The sequence below is a fragment of the Primulina eburnea genome, chromosome 3 (genome assembly GCF_022965805.1).
Source record: "Primulina eburnea isolate SZY01 chromosome 3, ASM2296580v1, whole genome shotgun sequence".
In the NCBI taxonomy this organism is placed as follows: Eukaryota; Viridiplantae; Streptophyta; class Magnoliopsida; order Lamiales; family Gesneriaceae; genus Primulina; species Primulina eburnea.
Window position 1 is genome coordinate 42,321,620 of NC_133103.1, and position 14,771 is coordinate 42,336,390.

The window sequence follows — 14,771 nt, forward strand, 5'->3', positions numbered from 1 at the left end:
AGAGAAGTCGCTAGGTTGCATGGAATGCCTAGGACTATTGTTTCTGGTCGCGATGTTAAATTCTTGAGTTACTTTTGGAAAACTTTATGGGCTAAACTTGGCACAAAATTGTTGTTTTCTACTAGTCATCCTCAAACGGATGGAAAAACTGAAGTTGTCAATAGAACTTTGGGAACACTTTTGCGTGCTATTCTTAAAAAGAACTTGGATTGACATTTCTATGGACTTTATTTTGGGGTTGCCTAGGACTAAGAAGGGGATGGATTCTATTTTTGTTGTTGTGGATAGATTCTAAGATGGCACATTTTATAGCTTGTTATAAAACCGATGATGCTTCAAACATTGTGGATTTTTTCTTTAGAGAAGTCGTTAGTGTGGGGACCCGGACGCTAATCAAGTTCTTAATCATAATTGGGACTAATTAATCAATTAAAAGCAGGGTCTAAATTTTTTTTTTAAAATGCGGAACGTAGTGAAGTAAAACTCATATACATATCAGTATAAAATACAATACAAGTCCTGTACTGCATGCATTCAAAATAAACTAAGGTTTAACAACTAATGTCAAGTGTTCAACCCTATCTCTAATCCAAGTCCGGAGCCTCCACTCTAATCACGATCTCTCCTCATCTCCTGGATCCTGATCCTATCCCACCTGTTGTCAAGTACACATACAGACAAGACAACAGCCGGATAATTCCGGTGAGAATATAATCCCAGTATAAATCAATGAAACATGCAATCATATAAACAATATAAAGCATGTAATCAGGTAACAGATATATGTATCAAAATCTGAAACATAATCAATAGCAATCTGTCGACATAATTCTACAGTTCAGACTAGACTCAATCCTAGTCTAGGGATCCCGGTTTCCAGATGTGGTGTTCCTATATCGAATTCCGTAATAGAAGGAACTGTATTCCTATTACTCGATATAACCAATATCCTGGTATTCCTATATCGAATTCCGTAATAGACGAATTCTCATTTCCTATTACTCGATATAACCAAACATCCGGTGTCCTGACCTATCCGTCATGGACTGCAGTTCTATCTTTAATAACCTATCTTGAGACATCGTGCAATGTGCCGTGGCGATACCACCACTATCCGGCACTTCTGTCACAAGATAAATCGTCTACTAGCTGTCATCTAAAATCAAGAGAACAAGTATATCATCAATTCAATGCAAATATCAATGCAATAAAGTAAAGTATGTGATTTAGGGAAACCCAAGTCCAAACCGACTCAAGTCCATCTCCCAATACCACATTGACTTATACCTTTGTCTTCTCCGTCTGACGAAGACGATGATCTGTCCATATCAAATCTGAAATGACAATAACAAATACACTGTATCAATGTGTAACTCAATTCAAAATCTGTTCTGATCAATACTCAAATCAGTATACAATCTGATCAATATCTGAATAAGATACAATCTAAGTCATGTCATCGATATCACCATATAATCGAAATCATAACTGAATCTGATCAATCTGAATCAACTGATGTTTCAACGGCACAATAACACAGTCTTGTCACCCCGTCAATCTCAACATCACAGATATCATTTCTACATGCGTTATCAATACCATATCATCATTCTTCTAATTCTAGTATGTCAATATCTATTGAATTCACTCCGGATCTGTTGAAATTCATAACACAGACATACAGTATAATTTCTTCGATCTGACTTCACATATATACTGAATAGTCTATTCAGAACATATCAGAATAATCAACTCTCTATTCCTGAATCAAGAACAATACAATTCCGGTGTTTAATCTCAGATAATATCTTCTGAAATTCATAACAATTGTATAAACAGTCTGTGCTTAAATCTGACTTCGATTATACAATACCTACTGTAGCAGAAACACCATATCTGAATCATATTCAATTCTGACAATATGATATTTCTAAAATATCTCAAAACGTAACGAAACTTACGTCATTGTGTAGCTCGTGTCGAGAGGAACACGATACTGCTTTCGGATTCGAATTCTGATACACGGATTCTTCGAAATCACAAATCTAAAAGGCGTAAGGATTTTTCTCTCAACAGCTCGGCCCTTTCTGAAGTTTCTGAGGAATTACGTGTCATTCGCTTATATATATACTGCATGCAACTCTGGAAACGTGGCATCATTTTCTGCACAGCACGTCGCACCGCGGGTGCGGTCATGCTAGCACCGCGGGTGCGGTCATGTGCTGATCCTCATCCAAAATGTTCGAAGCAACGACCGCGGGTGCGGTGTTATCCTTACCGCGGGTGTGGTACCACCACTGTGGGGACCCGGGCTCTAATTCTTGTTCTTCGGGATTAAATGGATCATTAATATAAAAAGTGGGTCAAATTTTTCGCTTTGACATTAACTCAAATGAAAGCTAACACAAGAAGATTCTATGTTATTCAACAACATAATATACAAACATAAGATACAAATATGTTTGGTTTCAAACCATATTCGACAACTAGTAATTAAATACAGTACATGCCAAAAGTACAACTACTAGTTCTTCTGCTATGCCCGAGATCACCACGCTATGTCCATCTCTCATCCTCTGCGTGACCCAGATCCTGCCCCACCTGTTGTTATGCACACATACAGACATAACAACAGCCGGAAACTCCGGTGAGAACAAATCCCAGTATAAACATGTATACATGCATATAATCAATTAAACATGAAACATGCTATCATGAATGACATCATATGCACATGCAATGCAATGCGAATCAAACCATGTATGGACTCGACTCGACTAGAACTCTAGGGATCCCGGTGTGAATAAGACGTCAATGGCTGTCACCTACCCTCCCACTCGGGGTGACTGTACGTCTTATTCCTAGACTTCGGTCTGAGCTGTATCAACGGCTGGCAATAGGAGTCGAGGCTGCTCCTAAGCTGAGATACACCGAACATCTAGATAGTTGACAATGACTGCCAACGACTCTCCTATCTTAAATGAAATGACTATCAATCTGTGACAAAGCATACTCATATTCATATCTGAATATCACAATACTCTTACATGCTTGAATACATTTCTATAATCAAAGCATAATCATGTAACAAGATTTGCATATAATTCTATAAACAAGTCATAAACATGTTACCATATATACAACAATACTAGTATGTGATTTTGGTTTGGGAAACTCAAATAATATCTTATTTGAGTTGTGGCTTCCCAAACAACATGGTTTATACCTTTCTTGTTGCTAAACCTTTATCGATGTCGAGGTTTCGATGTCGAAGTGAGGTATGATAAATCTGAAATGGCAATGTAGAGATGCATTCTATCAATATACAACTCCAAGCAACTCATATGAAATCCATATTCAATCTTGGTAACAATTGACGGCATAACGACGTGATTCTCAATACCGATAACTCAACCAATAATCAGTATATTCTCTACAAGCCATTGCATCAATAACAACACTCATAATTATCAACTTAGCCATGAGATATTATCCAAAATCTGCATATTTAACTCTAAATATGCTGGAAAATAGTAACAACCGCATACGATATCCGATACTCAACCCGCTAGTGAATATACAATGCTCCCTATGCCAAGAACACAATATAATCATCATATTACAATTTCCCCAATCCATAAAATCTGAATCATGATGAAATCAACGTAAACTTACATCACTTTGAAACTAATGATGAGAGCAATTCAAATCTTAACTCGGAATACGATTCGGGTGACTAAATCGTGAGAAATCTGAATTCAAGTGCAAGACTTCTCCTTTTTCCCCCAAGCTTTTCCCTTTCTCTCCCTCTCTCGGCTATTCTCTCTGAGCAAGAAGAAAATGATGCCACCTCTATATATACCTTGCATGATTTGTAACACATGGCTTATTCTTCAAAGGCCACGCATGACCGCGGGTGCGGTGATCTTAGGAGCGCGGGTGCGCCATGCTCTCGGCCACCCTATCATTTTCTGAATTTCGAGGACCGCGGGTGCGGTCGCTGCACGACCGCGGGTGCGGTTGCACCACCGCGGGTGCGGTCTTGACCGCACCGCGGGTGCGGTCGTGCTTCGCACAAATTGTTCAACTTACTGTCACATACACCGCGGGTGCGGTATTCCTAGCACCGCAGGTGCGGTGTGGCTTCGGCCATGCTTGCTCAAAATTCCATAATTCATGCAATTGTTTATACTTTCATCTTATGACATGCATTCTCATATCTTCCGAGTCGTACGTCAATGAAGACTAATAATCTCGAGCCTTACATTTCTCCCCCTCTGAAAAATGATTTCGCCCTCGAAATCAAATATCATTCTATCAATGCAAGCATCAAAAGTAATAACATCAAAGTTAGATTAATACTCTCATCATTGGAATAACTCGGGGTGTTTCTGTCGCATGTCGGCTTCTGTTTCCCAAGTCGCTTCTTCGATACCATGACGACTCCATTGGACTTTCACTAGAGGAATAGTTTTCGTTCTGAGCTTCTTTTCCTTTTGATCAAGAATCTGTATCGGTTGTTCAACGTAGCTTAAAGTCTGATCAAGCTCAGCTTCGTCAGGACGAATGACATGAGAAACATCAGGCATGTATTTACGCAACATCGATACATGAAAGACGTCATGTATCCCAGATAGAGAAGGAGGAAGAGCCAGTCGATATGCTCGATCGCCAATCTTCTCTAGAATCTCGTAAGGACCGACGTATCTAGGAGACAACTTTCCGCGTTTGCCAAATCTCACAACGCCTCTGAATGGAGAAATCTTCAAGAATACTCTGTCTCCCTGTTCAAATACCAGCGGTCTACGTATAATGTTGGCGTACTTCGCTTGCCTGTCTTGCGCCATCTTCATCCTCTTCTGAATGACTTTCACTTTCTCTGTCATATCACGAATCATATCTGGCCCAAGTTCTGGTACCTCTGAGATGTCATCCCAGTATAGCGGAGATCTGCACTTCTTACCATATAAAGCTTCAAACGGTGCCATCTCAATGCTCGTCTGGTAGCTATTATTGTAAGAGAATTCGCAAAGAGGTAGGGAATCTTGCCAAATAATGCCAAAATCTAGCACCACGGCTCTCAACATATCCTCTAAAGTCTGGATAGTCCTTTCTGACTGTCCATCTGTCTGAGGATGATACGCAGTACGCAGGTGTAATGTCGTACCTAAGGCCTGCTGTAAACTGTGCCAAAAGTGTGAAGTGAATCGTGGATCACGATCTGATACGATAGGCTTTGGCACTCCATGCAATCTGACTACCTCTCGAACATATATCTCCGCCATCTGATCATGTCTGTAAGTCATTCTGTACGGAATGAAGCAAGCTGATTTGGTCAACCTGTCAATAATGACCCAAATCGCATCGCAGCCTCGGGAAGATCGGGGTAACTTCGTCACGAAATCCATGGAAATGTGGTCCCATTTCCATTCTGGAATAGACAAACTCTGCAGTAACCCTCCGGGCTTCTTCCTCTCGGCCTTCACCTGTTGGCAGTTCAAGCATTTAGACACATACCCTGCGATGTCTGACTTCATCTGTTTCCACCATAACTGTGTCTTCAGATCATTGTACATCTTCCTGCCACCAGGATGAATGCTGAACCGACTACAGTGTGCTTCGGACATAATCTGATGCTTCAAATCTGAAACATCTGGCACAACAAGACGGTTATTCACGTACAAGATATGCTCACGCACCTGATATTCTGACAAGTGTCCGGATCTGACCATTTGAATCGATCTTTGCACATTCTGATCTGTTCGTTGTGCTTCTTTAATCCTCATGATCAAGTCTGGCTCAACTTGAACAACAGCAAGTCGTAGTGGCCTCCTATCTGTATCAAATTCTAATCCAGAGAAACAGCAATTTTCAACAAGCTTCGTAACACCTATCGTCGATAAGGATAAGGAACAAACCTTTCGACTTAAGGCGTCTGCTGCTGCATTTGACTTCCCTGGATAATATTTGATCTCGCAATCAAAGTCTTTTAATAGATCAAGCCATCTACGCTGTCTCATGTTCAACTCCAACTGAGAGAACAAGTACTTTAGGCTTTTATGGTCTGAATAGATCTCGAATTTCTCGCCATAAAGATAATGACGCCAGATCTTTAGTGCAAATATGATAGCCGCCAATTCAAGATCATGAATGGGGTATCGAGTCTCGTGAGTCTTCAACTGTCGTGAGGCATATGCGACCACATGACCTCGCTGCATAAGAACACATCCCAAACCTCTGTGAGAGGCATCACAATATACAACGAAATCACCCGTACCTGAAGGAATCATCAAGACAGGTGCGCTGGTCAGCCTCTTTTTCAATTCCAGAAAGCTAGACTCACACTCCTCAGACCATAGGAATGGCGCATTCTTCTGTGTCAATTGTGTGATTGGCTTCACAATACGGGAAAAATCTTGGATGAATCGTCTATAGTATCCTGCTAGACCCATGAAACTGCGTATCTCTGGCACGGAAGTCGGTCTCGGCCAACTGATCACAGCTTCCACTTTACTCGGATCTACAGAAATACCATCTCCAGATATGATATGTCCCAAAAAGACAACTCGATTCAACCAAAATTCACACTTTGACAATTTGGCATACAATCTCTCATTTCTCAGTGTCTGCAACACAATTCTGAGATGCTCTGCATGCTCATTCATGTTCTTAGAATACACCAGAATATCATCGATAAAGACAATCACAAAATCATCCAAATACCTCTGAAAGATTTGATTCATCAAGCCCATAAATACCGCCGGAGCATTTGTTAAACCAAAAGGCATGACAATAAATTTGTAATGCCCATACCTGGTTCGAAATGCTGTTTTCGGTATGTCTACATCTCGAACTCGGAGTTGATGATATCCGGATCGCAAATCAATCTTAGAATAAACAGATGATCCCTGGAGTTGATCAAATAAATCATCGATCCTCGGCAGTGGATATTTATTCTTTATCGTGGCCTTATTCAGTTGCCTGTAATCGATACACAACCGCATCGACCCATCTTTCTTTCGCACAAATAGCACCGGAGCGCCCCAAGGAGATACACTAGGTCTGATATATCCCTTGGCTAGCAGATCTTCCAACTGTGCTTTTAATTCTTTCAACTCTATCGGTGCCATCCTATACGGAGCTCTCGAAATAGGAGTGGTACCTGGAATCAAATCAATACTAAAATCTACCTCTCGCACTGGAGGTAATCCTGGAATCTCCTCTGGAAACACATCTGCAAATTCCCGTACTACTAGCAAGTCTGCCAATGTCGGGCTCGATTTCTGTACATCTACAGCATACACAAGGAACCCATCTGCTCCTTTCTGCAACAACTTATTCATAGTCAAAGCCGATACTAAGGGAATCCGAGATCTGGAACTCTTATCGTAGAATTTCCACTCTTCTGCCATTTCTGGTCTGAATCTGACAATCTTGTGGAAACAATCCACGGTGGCTTTGTACTTGGTTAACATATCAATTCCAACAATACAATCAAAATCATCTAACCCGAGTACTATGCAATCTAGATCAATTTCATGACCCTCAAACCGTAAGATGCAATGTCTAACCGTGGTCACAGCTATCAAACCACTTCCCAACGGAGAAGTAATAGACACAACATCTAACAAAGACTCAACAGGCAAGGAATGTAATAATGCAAATCGTTCTGATATGAATGTATGCGATGCGCCCGTATCTATCAATATATAAGCAGGATAACCGCAAAGAGAACAGTTACCTGCAATAACATCATCTGGGGCATCTTGTGCTTGCTCCTCTGTCAAGGCAAACACTTGAGCCTGTTGTCGGGTCGGCTGGCTCCCGGTCTGACCACCTCTGGCTCGAGGCTGGGTCTGTGCAGGTGGCGGCTGAAATGAGTGAACAGATGAAACTTGCCTCTCAGGCTGAGTCACTGAGGCAGACGACCCTACAGCCGGAAATCTTGATGCACCACTTCTCTGAGGACAGACCTTGGCATAATGCCCCGGTTGCTTGCATATGTTACACCTGCCCACTACACCCTGACACTGTTCTGTGGCATGCTTACCTCCACAAGTACTGCAATACCCACTCATCAACTCTAAACTCTGGCCAGGACCTCTCTGTCTTGACCCGCTGGAGCTCGACGACCTGCTCCCAGCCCTCTTAAACTGTTTGCCCTTTGCTTTCAACTGATCTTTGCGTCCACTACTGCTACCACCACTTTCGAATTGAGGAGGAGGTTGTACTGAAGGTAGTGGCGGTCTCGGACTCGGAGCAACATACGGAACACTCCGCTGTCTCAGCAACCCTGCTTCAGCTCCTTTGGCACGATTCAACGCATCTGCGAAGTTGTTGGGTCTCCCCGTATTTACCAACGTAAAGATATCTGGATTCAGGCCATTTATAAACTGATCTGCTACGGCCTCATCACTACCTGAAACGTGAGGGGCAAAGCGAAGCAAAGAAGAAAATTTAGCAACGTACTCTTCAATGTTCAGTTGCCCTTGCCTCAGGTTTGCAAATTCAGCGCCTTTATCTTTACGGTAGGATACAGGAAAGAATTGCTGATAGAACTCCGTCTTGAATGCTTTCCATGTAACCTCGGTGCCACGCTGTTCTAGTGCTCTCCTTATATTCACCCACCAATACTTAGCCACGTCTTGCAGTTGATGGCCAATGAGTTTTACTCGCTTCTCGTCACTATATTCCAGAGACTCGAATAACATCTCGATATCCTCCAACCAACTTTCACATTCAATTGCATTTTCTGTACCCTTTAAGGTCGGTGGTCGGAATGACTGGAATCGCTTTAATAAGGTCTCCATGGGCGTAGCAGTGACATCCATCGTATCACCAGATGTGCTACCCTGTTCTGGTACTGGTGGTCGTAAAGGAACGGCTGCTCTTCTAGGAGACATGAATCTGCTATACAAATAGTTTAGTATACAATCTATACTAACTGTCTCAGCCCTCCTCTGATCATTTACCTCTGATCCAGAATCGGTTCTGATTCAGTCTTAACCAATACATGCTGTAATCAAATCAGATAATACAACACATAATAGGGAAAACAATAAATCATGATATGCTAGCATGATATAAACAAGGAAGATGACTCGATCTACCCCGCTCATTCTATTCTGTCTCAATCTACAGAACCTATGCTCTGATACCACCTGTTGTGGGGACCCGGGCTCTAATTCTTGTTCTTCGGGATTAAATGGATCATTAATATAAAAAGTGGGTCAAATTTTTCGCTTTTACATTAACTCAAATGAAAGCTAACACAAGAAGATTCTATGTTATTCAAAAACATAATATACAAACATAAGATACAAATATGTTTGGTTTCAAACCATATTCGACAACTAGTAATTAAATACAGTACATGCCAAAAGTACAACTACTAGTTCTTCTGCTATGCCCGAGATCACCACGCTATGTCCATCTCTCATCCTCTGCGTGACTCAGATCCTGCCCCACCTGTTGTTATGCACACATACAGACATAACAACAGCCGGAAACTCCGGTGAGAACAAATCCCAGTATAAACATGTATACATGCATATAATCAATTAAACATGAAACATGCTATCATGAATGACATCATATGCACATGCAATGCAATGCGAATCAAACCATGTCTGGACTCGACTCGACTAGAACTCTAGGGATCCCGGTGTGAATAAGACGTCAATGGCTGTCACCTACCCTCCCACTCGGGGTGACTGTACGTCTTATTCCTAGACTTCGGTCTGAGCTGTATCAACGGCTGGCAATAGGAGTCGAGACTGCTCCTAAGCTGAGATACACCGAACATCTAGATAGTTGACAATGACTGCCAACGACTCTCCTATCTTAAATGCAATGACTATCAATCTGTAACAAAGCATGCTCATATTCATATCTGAATATCACAATGCTCTTACATGCTTGAATACATTTCTATAATCAAAGCATAATCATGTAACAAGATTTGCATATAATTCTATAAACAAGTCATAAACATGTTACCATATATACAACAATACTAGTATGTGATTTTGGTTTGGGAAACTCAAATAATATCTTATTTGAGTTGTGGCTTCCCAAACAACATGGTTTATACCTTTCTTGTTGCTAAACCTTTATCGATGTCGAGGTTTCGATGTCGAAGTGAGGTATGATAAATCTGAAATGGCAATGTAGAGATGCATTCTATATACAACTCCAAGCAACTCATATGAAGTCCATATTCAATCTTGGTAACAATTGACGGCATAACGACGTGATTCTCAATACCGATAACTCAACCAATAATCAGTATATTCTCTACAAGCCATTGCATCAATAACAACACTCATAATTATCAACTTAGCCATGAGATATTATCCAAAATCTGCATATTTAACTCTAAATATGCTGGAAAATAGTAACAATCGCATACGATATCCGATACTCAACCCGCTAGTGAATATACAATGCTCCCTATGCCAAGAACACAATATAATCATCATATTACAATTTCCCCAATCCATAAAATCTGAATCATGATGAAATCAACGTAAACTTACATCACTTTGAAGCTAATGATGAGAGCAATTCAAATCTTAACTCGGAATACGATTCGGGTGACTAAATCGTGAGAAATCTGAATTCAAGTGCAAGACTTCTCCTTTTTCCCCCAAGCTTTTCCCTTTCTCTCCCTCTCTCGGCTATTCTCTCTGAGCAAGAAGAAAATGATGCCACCTCTATATATACCTTGCATGATTTGTAACACATGGCTTATTCTTCAAAGGACACGCATGACCGCGGGTGCGGTGATCTTAGGAGCGCGGCTGCGCCATGCTCTCGGCCACCCTATCATTTTCTGAATTTCGAGGACCGCAGGTGCGGTCGCTGCACGACCGCGGGTGCGGTTGCACCACCGCGGGTGCGGTCTTGACCGCACCGCGGGTGCGGTCGTGCTTCGCACAAATTGTTCAACTTACTGTCACATACACCGCGGGTGCGGTATTCCTAGCACCGCAGGTGCGGTGTGGCTTCGGCCATGCTTGCTCAAAATGCCATAATTCATGCAATTGTTTATACTTTCATCTTATGACATGCATTCTCATATCTTCCGAGTCGTACGTCAATGAAGACTAATAATCTCGAGCCTTACAACCACCGCGGGTGCGGTCTTGTTCTTACCGCGGGTGCGGTGTGGCTTCGGCATAATCTTCCAAAATTCCATTTTTAATGACCGCGGGTGCATTCCTGTTCTGTGCGCGGGTGCGGTCGTGCCTCAAATAAAACTCTTATTATCTCATATCTTTTCTTCCCTCATTGCATGTCATGCATTCTCATATCTTCCGAGTCTCACGTTAACGAAATTAATAATCTTGGTTTATCAATTCTATAATTCTCGGGCATTACAGTTAGGTTGCATGGCATGCCTAGGACTGTTGTTTCTGGTCGCGATGTTAAATTTTTGAGTTACTTTTGGAATACTTTATGGGCTAAACATGGCACAAAATTGTTGTTTTCTACTACTTGTCATCCTCAAACGGGTGGACAAATTGAAGTTGTCAATAGAACTTTGAGAACACTTTTACGTGCTATTCTTAAAAAGAACTTGGATTGACATTTCTATGGACTTTATTTTGGGGTTGCCTAGGACTAAGAAGGGGATGGATTCTATTTTTGTTGTTGTGGATAGATTCTCTAAGATGGCACATTTTATAGCTTGTTATAAAACCGATGATGCTTCAAACATTGCGGATTTGTTCTTTAGAGAAGTCGCTAGGTTGCATGGAATGCCTAGGACTATTGTTTCTGGTCGCGATGTTAAATTCTTGAGTTACTTTTGGAATACTTTATGGGCTAAACTTGGCACAAAATTTCTTGTTTTCTACTACTTGTCATCCTCAAACGGATGGACAAACTGAAGTTTTCAATAGAACTTTGGGAACACTTTTGCGTGCTATTCTTAAAAAGAACTTGGATTGACATTTCTATGCACTTTATTTTGGGGTTGCCTAGGACTAAGAAGGGGAGGGATTCTATTTTTGTTGATGTGGATAGATTCTCTAAGATTGCTCATTTTATAGCTTGTCATAAAACCGATGATGCTTCAAACATTGGGGATTTGTTCTTTAGAGAAGTCGCTAGGTTGCATGGAATTCCTAGGATTATTGTTTCTGGTCGCGATGTTAAATTCTTGAGTTACTTTTGGAATACTTTATGGGCTAAACTTGGCACAAAATTGTTGTTTTCTACTACTTGTCATCCTCAAACGGATGGACAAACTGAAGTTGTCAGTAGAACTATGGGAACACTTTTGCGTGCTATTCTTAAAAAGAACTTGGATTGACATTTCTATGGACTTTATTTTGGGGTTGCCTAGGACTAAGAAGGGGATGGATTCTATTTTTGTTGTTGTGAATAGATTCTCTAAGATGGCACATTTTATAGCTTGTTATAAAACCGATGATGCTTCAAACATTGCGGATTTTTTCTTTAGAGAAGTCGTTAGGTTGCATGGCATGCCTAGGACTATTTTTTCTGGTCGCGATGTTAAATTCTTGAGTTACTTTTGGAAGACTTTATGGGCTAAACTTGGCACAAAATTGTTGTTTTCTACTACTTGTCATCCTCAAACGGATGGACAAACTGAAGTTTTCAATAGAACTTTGGGAACACTTTTGCGTGCTATTCTTAAAAAGAACTTGGATTGACATTTCGATGGACTTTATTTTGGGGTTGCCGAGGACTAAGAAGGGGAGTGATTCTATTTTTGTTTTTGTGGATAGAATCTCTAAGATGACACATTTTATAGCTTGTCATAAAACCGATGATGCTTCAAACATTGCGGATTTGTTCTTTAGAGAAGTCGTTAGGTTGCATGGCATGCCTAGGACTATTGTTTCTGGTCGCGATGTTAAATTCTTGAGTTACTTTTGGAAGACTTTATGGGCTAAACTTGGCACAAAATTGTTGTTTTCTACTACTTGTCATCCTCAAACGGATGGACAAACTGAAGTTTTCAATAGAACTTTGGGAACACTTTTGCGTGCTATTCTTAAAAAGAACTTGGATTGACATTTCTATGCACTTTATTTTGGGGTTGCCTAGGACTAAGAAGGGGAGGGATTCTATTTTTGTTGATGTGGATAGATTCTCTAAGATTGCTCATTTTATAGCTTGTCATAAAACCGATGATGCTTCAAACATTGGGGATTTGTTCTTTAGAGAAGTCGCTAGGTTGCATGGAATTCCTAGGATTATTGTTTCTGGTCGCGATGTTAAATTCTTGAGTTACTTTTGGAATACTTTATGGGCTAAACTTGGCACAAAATTGTTTTTTTCTACTACTTGTCATCCTCAAACGGATGGACAAACTGAAGTTGTCAGTAGAACTATGGGAACACTTTTGCGTGCTATTCTTAAAAAGAACTTGGATTGACATTTCTATGGACTTTATTTTGGGGTTGCCTAGGACTAAGAAGGGGATGGATTCTATTTTTGTTGTTGTGAATAGATTCTCTAAGATGGCACATTTTATAGCTTGTTATAAAACCGATGATGCTTCAAACATTGCGGATTTTTTCTTTAGAGAAGTCGTTAGGTTGCATGGCATGCCTAGGACTATTTTTTCTGGTCGCGATGTTAAATTCTTGAGTTACTTTTGGAAGACTTTATGGGCTAAACTTGGCACAAAATTGTTGTTTTCTACTACTTGTCATCCTCAAACGGATGGACAAACTGAAGTTTTCAATAGAACTTTGGGAACACTTTTGCGTGCTATTCTTAAAAAGAACTTGGATTGACATTTCGATGGACTTTATTTTGGGGTTGCCGAGGACTAAGAAGGGGAGTGATTCTATTTTTGTTTTTGTGGATAGAATCTCTAAGATGACACATTTTATAGCTTGTCATAAAACCGATGATGCTTCAAACATTGCGGATTTGTTCTTTAGAGAAGTCGCTAGGTTGCATGGAATGCCTAGGACAATTGTTTCTGGTCGCGATGTTAAATTCTTGAGTTACTTTTGGAATACTTTATGGGCTAAACATGGCACAAAATTGTTGTTTTCTACTACTTGTCATCCTCAAACGGATGGACAAATTGAAGTTGTCAATAGAACTTTGGGAACACTTTTGCGTGCTATTCTTAAAAAGAACTTGGATTGACATTTCTATGGACTTTATTTTGGGGTTGCCTAGGACTAAGAAGGGGATGGATTCTATTATTGTTGTTGTGGATAGAATCTCTAAGATGGCACATTTTATAGCTTGTTATAAAACCGATGATGCTTCAAACATTGCAGATTTTTTCTTTAGAGAAGTCGTTAGGTTGCATGGCATGCCTAGGACTATTGTTTCTGGTCGCGATGTTAAATTTTTGAGTTACTTTTGGAATACTTTATGGGCTAAACTTGACACAAAATTATTGTTTTCTACTACTTGTCATCCTCAAACGGATGGACAAACTGAAGTTGTCAATAGAACTTTGGGAACACTTTTGCGTGCTATTCTTAAAAAGAACTTGGATTGACATTTCTATGGACTTTATTTTGGGGTTGCCTAGGACTAAGAAGGAGAGGGATTCTATTTTTGTTGTTGTGGATAGATTCTCTAAGATGACACATTTTATAGCTTGTCATAAAACCGATGATGCTTCAAACATTGCGGATTTGTTCTTTAGAGAAGTCGCTAGGTTGCATTGAATGCCTAGCACTATTGTTTCTGGTCGCGATGTTAAATTCTTGAGTTACTTTTGGAATACTTTATGGGCTAAACTTGGCACAAAATTGTTGTTTTCT